The sequence below is a fragment of the Harpia harpyja genome, chromosome 13, assembly GCF_026419915.1.
Source record: "Harpia harpyja isolate bHarHar1 chromosome 13, bHarHar1 primary haplotype, whole genome shotgun sequence".
Classification (NCBI taxonomy): domain Eukaryota; kingdom Metazoa; phylum Chordata; class Aves; order Accipitriformes; family Accipitridae; genus Harpia; species Harpia harpyja.
The window spans coordinates 35573414-35585470 of record NC_068952.1 but is presented as its reverse complement, the minus strand read 5'-3'; the positions used below and the strand labels follow the sequence as shown (position 1 = coordinate 35585470).

The 12057-nt window shown below is 41.8% G+C and overlaps 1 protein-coding gene across 2 annotated transcripts in view; it reads left to right on the top strand.

Annotated features, from left to right (window-relative positions):
• The first annotated feature begins 6878 nt into the window (after nt 1–6878).
• The window catches only part of DISC1 (DISC1 scaffold protein), a 204249-nt gene continuing 199070 nt past the window's right edge, over nt 6879–12057 (top strand). For both annotated transcript variants that reach the window (XR_008238097.1, XM_052806849.1), the window contains exon 1: nt 6879–6964. The gene's annotated coding sequence lies outside the window, so the exon portion shown is untranslated. The remainder of the gene's footprint in view (nt 6965–12057) is intronic.

The following is a 12057-nucleotide window of genomic DNA, read 5'->3' as shown; positions in this document are numbered from 1 at the left end:
GCAGAAGAGTTGGTTGTTTGGCAGGGTTTAGTGGGCTCTGGTTGAAAGGTTTCTTTTGCTGGGCTGAGAGGTCAGTGGAGCAGGAAACCATTACAGAGGAAAACCTCTTGGTAGAGTGACTTTGAGGCAACCTGTGGAGCAAAAAGTCAAGAGGTTGATAGTGAGTATTGTAAAACTGAGTAAGAATGAAAGGGTTAGTATCTGTGAGAGAGGCAGGAACTGGGAGTTACTATCATTAGATTTTCTGAATTATTTTGCAGCTCTTCAGATCTGTGTGAGGCATGCGGCATTGGTATAGCTTTTCAAGACCTTGCTAAATTCTGCATAATAATAATGGAAAATTAAAATAAAATTATAGTGATGATTTCAATGTGCCTGTAGATAATGAAGTTTGACAGTGGCTTGATGACTTTGCTGATTGATGGGGTAAGCAGAGTAGTCCCTAGCTCAGCTCATCTATCTGGCAGCACTTTGAGTTTAAATTGGCAGTCAGGCCTTTGGGTGTGAAAAGTATGTTTTGAGCATTGAAGGAAACCATTCTTAGGGTCTTTTTGTTTTGTTTTTGGAAAGCCATAAAGTCTCCAGAGACCTTGGGAAGTGGAAGGACCGTTTTTTTCCTGCTAGTAAACTGCTTTCTTGCTGTTTTAGCGGGATACTGAAAGTATTTTGTTTCCTGTCTTTAATGATAAGATGGTAAGCATCCTTTCCACTGACATGTCAGCTTAGTTTTATGGATTATCACTACTGCAGATATACAAGCACCTGGAATGGTGCTGGTGGAGACTACTTGCAAGGCCAAATGCTTATAGCCACAGGCTTTTTTTCTTATGTTATGGCTATCTAATTCTTGTGGTTCTGGTTGTTCCCCTTCCCACACACAAATATTTTACTTCAGGGAAACACCCTGAGGTTCCAGGGAAGGAGCATCACTGAGCCTGTTCAGTGTGGTAAAGCCAAGCAGCCTCAGCCCTGTAAAATATCTGAGTTTTTGTTGTGAGGGCTAAGCTGGTCATATCAGGAAGGGCTTGTTTTCCCCTGTTGTTGGAGAGCATGGCTTTGGGGACAATAGCCTTCCCTTCTCTGTTAGGGTTTTGGCCAGGGATGGTTAGTGAGGTGGGGAGGAGGTTGAATTTCATGTGCTGGGCTAAGGTCCAGGTGCTTCCTGTTGCTAATGGCCCATGGGGACTCAGGTGATGGGGGCAATGGGCAGTGCAGCTGTTTGCTGGGGCTTGGCTATTCCCATTTATTGAGCAGTGCATTAACCTGTCAGTATTTGCACTAACAGCTTAGGCTGTGATCAGCGGGAGCTGAGCTGTGGATGTGTTGTGTTCCCAGCTCTGCTCTTGGAGAGCAATAGGCACACCAATCTTGGGAGAGAGGGACAGAAAACTGCTGAGTTTGCTGGTGTTTTACATTGCTGTAGCAAAATTTCCTTGATTTTAACGTCTTTGTGGTTGCTGTGACACAGAAGGGCTGCCAACATCTGTGCATCAGCAGTGGTGTGGGGTCTCAGGGGCATGAGATGCTCTCAGACACCCTGGATGGTCCCAGGCTATGCTGCCAGTGTGGTGGGGCAGCACTGTTTTGGCAGGGCACCGTGATGAAACTTGCTCCTGTCCCGCTGGAGCCCTCATTTAGGAGAGCAGTACATTTTTAGTTGCTTAAAGCAGTGAAAATCTTGAGGAGACCCTCATTGAAATTGTGTGAGAAGGGCCTGGTTGCCACTGCCTGGAGTGCAGCAGCAGCACAGCTGATGCTCTGTGAGGTTTTGCTCCCAACCTAGTTAATAATCAACAGGTGTTGTGTTTCCCCTTTCCCTGGGAAACCTGAACGTGGTCGTGGTGAGACAGCTGCTGTAGTGTTCCCATGCTTGTGGTCAGCCAGGGTCTTGTACAGACTTGGCCGTGAGAAGAGCTGCTCCAGGTAGTGGTTCCCTCTGAGCGGTGCATCAGTGCTGGCTGGCTGCTTCCTGTGAGAATGAAAACGGGGAGGAGGAAAAATCCTGCTTTGTCAGGGGGTCTCAGGATGCTGTAAGGTAAAAAAAGACCAGCTCCCGCCTCTTCCTTCGTATGCAGGAAGCACTAGCAGTAGAGTATTTGTTCTTTTAGCAGATGGAGAATTTTCCTGCTAGGGCGCCAGCTTTTGCCAATGACAGAATTTTCCATGGGATCATCTGCTCCAGGGTCAAATTAGGAACCATTTCATGTTAGCCAAGGAGGTGTTCTCTGCCTGCCTTGAGTATAGTTACGATGCTTAGTTTTTCAGAAGTACATTTGTTACTGTCTTTTTCTGTATGAGGTAGGGCTGGGAACTAATAACCACTGTTGCCGTTTTGGGAAGAACAATCCATAGGACTTCTGATTGCCCTTTGTGAAATCTGCTGGCTTGCCCTGGTGTTCTTCAGGGCCTTCTGTTTATCCCTTAGAGTGCAGTTGGTAAGGTTTTTAATCTTTGGGTTGAATAGACTGTGTGTATTCATGCTATTCACTTTCCAAATTAATTTCATGTAATTTTAAAATAATGTAGCTTTGTTATAACTAGCGATAATGGTTTGTAGCAACACTTTTGCTGTGTTTTTGGTGAGCTTGGTGTTGCACTGAATTTTTTAATGAGGGTCCAGACCTTTCTACTGGATCTGGACACACACTTCTTATGTTACTGCTTTCTGGGCTTCCAGGTCTTAGTGAAACTCTGTGTGCTTTGCCTAGGCATTAAGTGTGGCCCTAGCAAGTTTAGATTGGCTGTGGTTTTAATATTGGAAGGCCAGTATGACTGTTCAGTGCAAGCCGTATGAGAAGTACATGGGGTTGCTGTCTTTCTTCCAGGTCTCTTCTTAGAAGCAATTGTTCTATATGTTAGCTGTCTCTAATGACTTGAGAATCCTGATATAAAATATGAGAGAAGTTTTTAAAAGGAGGATTACAATGCAGGGAGCTAAGTAGGGAATAATAGTAATAATAATAAAACCCCAAACAGAGCGGGTAAACACAATGCAGAGGACAGCTTAAGGCTATTCTAAGGAATTCTTTGTAGCAGCCTGTGTATGTATTTTAAGCACTAACGTTGCAAAGTAGTGGAAGAAGGAGACCATCCCCAGAAATCCCTCAAATTCTAAATAAAACTGAGAAGAGGAGATATACAAATAACTGTATTTGTGCACAAAGTTATATAGAACATAGACATCTGTGGCATGGTTATGACTGCCTGATACAGCTGTGTGGCAGAGTATTCAGGTTTGCCTTTTTCCATGCCCATGTTATAATTGGACTTCACGGACTGGATAGGGTAGAGGTAGTATTCCCTGGGCGGAGGTGGTCTTCCTTGTTCCTTTGCCAGGAAATTTGTGTGAGAGGCAGGTTTTGTTGCAGCTGTTCAGAGGTGATGTTACATTTTTTTTGTGTGTGTGTTTGTAATGCCCTTGGCACCATTTAAGGGATTATGTTTTTGAAAAGCAAGTGTCTTCAGACAGTTATAGTCTCACAGATGGCTCTATCTTGTCCTCCAATTGGCAAGCAGCCTAGGAAAAGCTATCAAAATAATTTTTAATATGGCAAACTGAATAATGCCTTGAGAGAAATGCTCTCCAATGTTTGTACAGCCAATAAAAAAGCCTCAGTAATAAACATTTTGTGAAATAACTGCAGTAGATCAAAGTGACATTTAAGTGATGCTCATGAGCATCATTTAATCACCAGCTAACTACCAAAGGTCTGCTGCTGTGGAACAATAGGAGTTCCTCTGTTGTTATGCCTGATTGTGTGTGTGTCTTGCTTAAGGCACTGACCATCATTGAAACTTGTGATTTCTCTGTGTGTGTGTGGATGCTGGATGCTTAAATGCTGGTTGAGAACCTATTTATTTCAAGTGCTGAACTTGATTCTTAATTTTGGTCATAGAAAGTCAGCAGTTTCCAGCTTCCAGGATGTGATGAAACTATTGTTTACTAACTTCCCTGTGACTCCTTTGCGGAATTAAATTGGATAAATTGCTTTCTTGCAAAGTTGGCTGCATCTTCACAGGTGAAACTCTTGAACTTTTGTTGTGTGTATAGATAACTAGTGGAATACTGCAAATCCTGAGACATATATTTGAAGCTTAGAGGTATGATAGGATAGTTCGGGTTGGAGGGCACCTCAGGAGGTCTCTGGTCCAACTCCCTGCTCAAAGCAAGGCTGACTGAGGTTGTACCAGGTTGCTCAGGGCTTTATCCTGTTGGGCCCTGAAAACCTCCAAGGACTGCACAACCTCTCTGGGCAGCCTGCTCCACTGCTTGACTGCCCTCAGGGTGAAAAAGTTTTTCTCTGTACTCAGTCTGAACCCCTCTTGTTTTAAGTTATGCCCATCTCTTTCTTGTCCTACCCCTGTGCACTGCTGTGTCTAGATTGCTGTTATCCTCAGTATTGGTATGTAGCATCTTGGCAATGTTGTTGCTAGTAGAGGGTAATCAGATGCCATTTATAACATCTTTAAAGGTTTTAGAGTAGCACACTTGGCATTCTTTGATTTACTTTCCTTCCTGTAGCATAAAATAGCACTGTATTTGCTGAAATTTACTGTTGCTGCAAATATATCTTTATACCCAAAGAGGGCATTCTAACCTTAAAGATGTCCTTAGTTCTGCCTTCATGGCTTTCTGTGGTACAGAAGTCCTGGCTTATGACTCAGACTTTAAGGTAATTTAAATTTAAGACATTTCATATGTTTTTGTTCAGTAAAGCACTATGATGCTTTTATTGTACAGTAATGAAAATCCATGTGTATTCTGAGTATCTCTCTCAGTTTTAATGGCACCTCTTTGTTTTTGTAAGGCTATTCATGCAAGATGTTCCTGCTCACTGATGGTTAGAGGGAGAGGATGCTTTTTAGGTTGTGAAACTTTTGCAAGTACCTTCAAAATACTGTGAGTTTTCCTTTCCCCCTAGTCGGGAGAGGGTTTAAAAGGCTTCCAGCTTAAAGGTAGCACTGTTTCACTTGGGAATTAAACGAGCCTGTCAATGAACTAGTTCTGTTTATGGACTATCCTAGTAGACTTCCTTGACGCAGATATTTTAAAAATATACTTTACTGTATCAGATCTGTGGATTAGTATAGACTTGTTTAGATTTGGAGTACAAAAACGTAGGCAGACACAAGTCATGTTATAGATAAGTTGTCATCTAAATATAGTGTTCGTGTTTGCTTCAAATTTTTGGTGATAATGTAAGCTAAACCTGAATTTTCCAATGAAACTTCACTGTTCAGAGTCCCACATGGAATAGCATTATTGCAGGATCTGCCTCAGGGGGACCCGTGACTCCAAGGTTTGATAGTTTTGAGAATATTAAGATAAAATTCTATCTAAATGCTGCTTTTAAAATCTCCAATCTTTTCAATGAAGACAGGAGTTCTAAAGGTGCAACGCCTTAGGTGTATTCTTATAGTGAAAATGCTTTTTTTTTTCTAGCTGTCTTTCAGGAGTCCTGTGTAAGTCCTTAGTTCTGTCTTGGGTGTGCTTTGCGACTTGGGTAAGTTGTGTAGCTTTTCCCGTGGTCTGTTTTAACCATAAACTAATGTGTCAGATTACTGCTGTACCTCAGGACTGATGAGATCAAATGTCTCTGAAAATGCATTGTTTTTCTTGAAGGGGAGCTACAGCAGTTCTGTCTGCTGCTTTTTAATAATAATACTTGTCAGGAGTATTGTGCATAAACCTGAAAGAAGCAGGGGAAGAAATCCCCTGCTGCTACTACACTAGTACTGCCTAGGGGCCTGTCCCATACAACTGAAAGGGATAGGCAAATATGAGCTACCTTGCACAGAACCCTGCTAATCCTGGATTCTGAATTCGGGTTTTCTAAAGCAAGTAATAAATTAAAAAAAAAAAAGTATTGGAAATAATGAGTTAATGATCTATATATATTCTGGAAAACAATTTGAATGATGCTCAAAGTTTTTCTCTGCCAAGCTTTTCATTACCGAAGCGGATCTTTTCAGGTATGCATGTTTAACGCCATATGGTACAATCTGCACCTTTTTTATCCATTTAAAATGCTAAGCTGAATGCAAAATATGTTGACCTGAGAAACTGCTTCATCGGCTTGTTCAAGACAATCTTCTTTTAATATAGAGAATATTTTTGAAAGGTCAGTCTGATTTTTGAGTTTACTTCTCATTATTTTTTAACTTGAAGTATTTTGCTTAAGACTTGTTTCATTACAGTATCACACAGAGTCCTTGGTACCCAAGAAACATCTGTAAGCTATCTCATGTAAGGGTACAATTTCTTTGAAGATTAATACTGTGCTTTAATTTACTTGGGTAATAAAAGCAGACAGGTAAGGTTCAATGAAAGGTGGCAGATCCTATGGCCTTGTACTTAGGTAGGAATACTTAACTGAATTACAAATAGCATGTGACAGAAATAAGTTAAAAAAACCTCTGGCAAAAATCTGTGCTTTTGTCGAGCATCATAGGCATATGTTAATAAGCGTAACCTGTATTATTAGCTAATATATGTTAGCCCAGGGAGACTGTCAGAGTAAATTGTGGCAGGTAATTGTCTTGGTTTCCTAGACGTGAATAGCAGTGATTTACAGTCACGGGAAAGAAGCTCTTACAAGAGTGTTTTCATTGAGATGATCTCAAAGGGGATGAATGGAGCCAGTGTGCTGTTACAGTGGGGTTTGGTTTAGATGCTCATACAAACTATGTGTGTGCTGTGAAAGAGGTAACAGGAGCCCTGAGAACTGGTTGAAGTCCTGGTACCCAAAAGGCTGAGCACCTGGAGGCAAGGAATGAAATTGGTGGACACAGCTGAAGTGGGGTTGGGCTCCCTTTAAATGCACCTGCAGAAGCCTAGAAATTTCTGAGCCCTGCTGATGGGGAGTGTGAAGCAGGAAGGCTCTCTACCTGGGAAGGGGTGGGTGGTCTGGGGGGACTGGGGAGCTGGAGGGCCTGGAAGCTCATGCGAGGAGGATTTTTGGAGGTAAGTAAGTTGAGACATGCCTGTTTGCTCTTGTGAGGGGGAGTGCTGTTAGGGGGCTGGGGGAGGCTTGTGCGTGTCAAGGTTGTGACAAAAAGGATAAACTGAAAAGGACCAAAGAGGTGGTTTGGAGGAGTGATATTGGGAAAGAGAGTATCTCTGTATGGCTTTGAACATTGTTTGGGAGCTTTGTGGGTGGTTATCTCTCAGGACTGTGTAGCATTAACTGTGACCCATGCAGAGTTTGGTCAAAGGTCCGGAGCAGCAATTGGAAAGATTTCTGGTTCAACTGTCTTTCTCACTTACTTGAAGAGATATGAGCAATTGGTTTGTGAGAACTAATTGGGGTCCAAGAAGAGAAATGCAATGGAAGTTGCTGGAAAAGAAGGCAGGCTTTGGTGGGAGTGCCGGAAAACATCCGGAGCATTGGTATCAGCAGAGTTGGGATGGAGACAAAAATGAGTGAATGCCAATCAAAGTAGATCTGTTGGTGTTGGTGATGTCCTCCCTCAGCCTGGATTCTGACTGGCTGCTGCTTGACTGTATCCCCTGATCCTTGTCTGCTGCTAGTGGGCTTTCCAATGTGCATGAAGACAGGGCTTTGGTCCTGTTGAGTTTTTAGTCTCCAGACATGGTGTGAGGCGCATGGGGTAACTCTCAGCTCCTGCCTGCAGCTGAGTAGGCAGTTGCTTAGATCTCATATGAGTTGTCACTCTGGGAGTCTGGCTACGGAGGCAGTGTTCCTGCAATACCTGGTGACGTGGGTAGGAAATACCAAGTTTGGCCTCTAATGCCAGGGCTTTTATCTGGGGAGGTATGGGCTTCTAGCTGTCTAGCGCTGGTGGGTGCCGCCTTTGAGTGCTCTCCAGCCCTTTCTTGAGGTCTTCTCATCCTCCGTGTCGATTGCCATCATTGCTCTGTGCTGGCACATCTGCTAAATTCTGTAATTCAATGCAGTCACCTTCTAGAGATAAACTATATTCTTTCCTGGGATGTTAATTTTTTGCTGTTGGGGTTTTTTTTTTTTTTAGATATCTAACTTGCTCTAGGCAGAGTGACTTGTGTCCCACCTTATTTAGAAGGAGCTGTGCTTTCTGCTAGAAGAGAGGTGTTCTTGCCCGTGGTTAGTATTCTGCTGCAGTTTCAGCAATACCTGCTATAGTACTTCTTCCGTAGCTTGTTCATCAGATAATCTCAGAATTTCACCTGAACCATCTACTTTTTTCCTCCATGCTAGAGGAAAAGTATATAGCTGATGTCTTCACTTTTGTGTTCTCAGGCCCAATAAAACAAGCTTCTAACTTCTGTTTTGTCTGTCTACTGCTTTGGGTAAGGGTTGTAAAGGTCGAGCCATAGTCTCGCCCAAGATCTCAAAAGGGATATAATTTGCATCTTTCCTGCTTACCAGTGTAGGTCTCTAAAGGAACTGCACTTGGCTTGCTGGAGCACAAAGTGTTGACCCCTCACAAGCTGTAACATCTACAGACTGATGATGCTGAGTAATCTGCTGGCCTTTAGCAAGGACTCGCATTAACTGAAGTTGGCTGTGTAGCTGTTGAGCATAGGAGAGTAGTGCTGCAGTCTGCCTTGTGGGTTCAGCTGAAGATCTTCATCTTGCCACTCGGAGTGGTGATTTACTGTCAGCCAGCAAAAGCACAATCTATGCAATGGCTGCTGCAAAGAGCAGAGGATACCCGAGTACAGAAGTTTTGTGGGAGCAGAAAGAGTTGCAGGGGTTCATGCAAAGCTCTGAGATTTTCTTTTCGGGGGAGCAGGGTGAGGGACCCGTGCTGTTTCTTTGCCTGCCTCCTCGCTACAGGCGGGGGCTGTGTGTCCCATGCATTGCCGTAACTGCAGTTTGTGTACGTGCCTGGCTTTTGCAGTATCTTTTATTTAAGTTGTATCCTTAGGTCCTGTGCTTTCTGTGGGAAGCTACTGCTCAGCTTCCCTGATGTCTGGAGCTCCATTCCATCTCCATTGTTGTATAGACAGCATTGACATCGCCTCCTGACAGCCTGACTGGGGCTGTAAGGTAAACTTCCTTCAGCAGGCAAAGGAGGAGCATTTGTCCTGGGACTTTGATATTAAATTGTAAAGCTAAAAGCATTCTGACTTCTCACCCTTGGCAATATAGGAACTGCCACGTTGTTTTATTTTCATTATATGTGATCACTACTGAGCTGTTAAGAGAAAATTACTTTCTATTTCAGTAAACTCGATTTTGGTTTCAGACTGACTGTGCATCAGATGCTTAATTTGGAACCCACTCCCTTGGTGAAATTAAAAATTCAAATCTCCAAGCTGGAGCACTCAAACTGTGCTTGAATTAGAAATTGACTGCTGTCAATGTGCTCTCACACTTCACTCTTTCTTTTTTTTCTTTTTTCTTTATTCCTCCCTCCCCTCCCCCCCGATGAGTTTTTATATTAGAGTGTTGCTGTAGATGATCTGACTGAGCAGAAGTAGTGGGAATCCACACTGTCACTCCGTAGACAGAGTGATGAAAGAGAAGTGTGGTGTGTTAAATAGACCATTCTTGAAAAGGACTGCTGTGTACTAATTTCATAGTTACATGCATGCATGTTTGGTAAAATACTTTTATGGGATTTGACTGCAAACCCATTAAGTGTTGTTTGCAAATTAATTTAGGACCTAACCAAACTTCACAGTTTCTATAAAAAATCCTTGCTTCCCTATTTCTGTGTAATATTTAAAACTGTTTTCAGATTTTGACTGAAAGAACCAGAGAGTTCTCTCCACTTGAGACATTTGCATGGACTGCCTCTACAGACTTTTGCACTGAAATGGGGAACAAAAGGTTTTTCCCCCAGGAAGAAAAACAACAAACCTTAAAAACAAAACTCCCGAAATAAGCATTGGCTCTCTGTTGTGAGTGTTCTCTGTAGGCTTGCAACTTGTGTATACTCCTGCCTCTTTGGAAAGTGGATAAATTATTCTCAATTATTTAACTGTATGTTAAAAAGAATTATGCTCACAGGTTTTAAAAAAAATAGGGCTGGATATTTGTGGGGAAGTTATTTGTCTTCTGTTATTGACCGTGCTGAAGGTGCCCAGTGCTGGTACTGGGTTGTTTTCCCAGACGTGCTTGTGTTCTCCCTCAGGGTGTTTTACTGTCCATCAGGTGGTCGGTCCATGGGATGGATTGCAGAGCTGGGTGTAGGGTAAGTGATGACTGGGGGCCCCAAGAAGGTAACTGTTATGTTAGGCAGTTGATTGAGTGAGTTTGGCAGTTCCGGATAGCCTAGGTTGATTGCAGTGGGTTAGGAGAAATATATGAGTGAGCTGTATAAGGAGGTCTGGAGACTGACTGGGTTAAGGCTTGTCAACCAGAGATGAATTCTGAATGTGAGATATAGTAACAGCCGGAGAGTGAGATGTGTGAGGAGTGTCTGTAACAGGATTATGCTGAAGTTTATTGCAAAGGTCTTGGGCTTCCCTGGCTTTATTTTTGCTTGGAACTTCTGTAACGGTAGCTGACTGCGTGAAAACAAATATGAAAAGAGCAGAAATGTCATTTTTTTTGACAGTATCATGCTATGTAAGTGGTCCTGTTTTATCGAGACAGCACAGAGTCACCTGGCTGTTCTAGAGTGAATTTGACCACTTGCTTTTCTGGCCAACACAATGAGTTTCCTTGTAATGCTGCAGTGGAGAAGTTGGGTGGTATAATTTTCATTCAGCTTGGAGGAATGCAATTTTCTGTAATAGCCAAGCCTCGGGTCTCGGGTTGCTAGCCATAGGGTGTTGACTTGTTATTGAATAGGCCCTCACAGTGCAACTGCATGCTTTCGCAAGCTGGATACTTACTATATTTTTAAATTTGATCAGATCAGAAAGGCATATTTCTGTTCTTTTTGTCACAGCAAGGCACTTAGGCCCTGATTCATCAAGGCACTTGCTTGAGAAAAAACCCTGCTTTTGTGCATAGTTACTGCACTGCTGAATACTGATGGATGCAGATGTGTTTTTAAAGTGTTAGTAGTATTGAACACAATTATAGTATGTAATTAAGGAGAGGGGTGCTTCTCTTATTTCCCCTGACTAAATAGGTGATTGTTACTGACACGGGAAGTGTTTGATATTTACCAGCTTTTTAACAGTTTTTTTTTTCTTTCTTAGTGTTAAGGCAAAACCAGGTTTAAAACACTTTTTTTTTTTTTTTTTTTTTCCTTGGGGGGGAAAAGTTGATGGGTGTATTGAAACTGGTATCAGCTAATGTGATTTCTACTGTAGAGAGACGTGCTGCAATTTCATCAGATGGCTTAAAATGAGCAGTTGCATTAAGAAGGTAAGTGGCTCAAATGTAACAATTCAATGACATGCATTATGGGTGTGTGTCAATAAAAATACAATTATTAAAACACTGGCTAAGGAAGACCACTTGGACTTCTAAAATGCACAACTCTTTGAAGTGTTTTTTTAATGAAGAATAGAAACTAATATGCATTTAATGACTTCAGGGAATATTTTATATGTGAAGTCTTGGAAATTTAACAGTTGAATAACTGAACCCAGCCTGTGACCTTAGAAATCCCAGGAACCCTTGGTGAGGAAATCATTTGTAAATGGTATCAAATATAAGGTAGCTCAGCCATTGCTTGTCTTCTATAGATATACTTTATAAAATGCTAGATAAATCAAAGTATAGTTAGCATTCAATAAGTAAGATGAAAAAGCTAAATGAGACCTTTGCATTTTGAGAGTTATAAAAATCGTTATTCAAAAGTAACTTTCTTTGAAAGTGCTGGTTTGTTTTAACATAGGCTGTATTGAGATCAGTGTCATCTTATTTTGAATATTCAGTGTATCTTTGAAATTCAGCAAATGAGTCAAAATATAACTGATTAGGAAGCTGCAACATTTTACATATTTTTATGATCTAGGAGCTGGACAGGAATGGTTATTCTCATGTCAGATTGGTTAATCCCTGAGAATGGTTCATTTTTGTTACTGATAGGTTAAACATTTGTGTGTGTCTGTAAATAATAAATATTTTCATCTCACTTTGTTTGCATACAGTTTAAGGCGGGTGTTTAAGGTTTCCTTAATAGAAGCAGCACTACAGAAATTTCTTG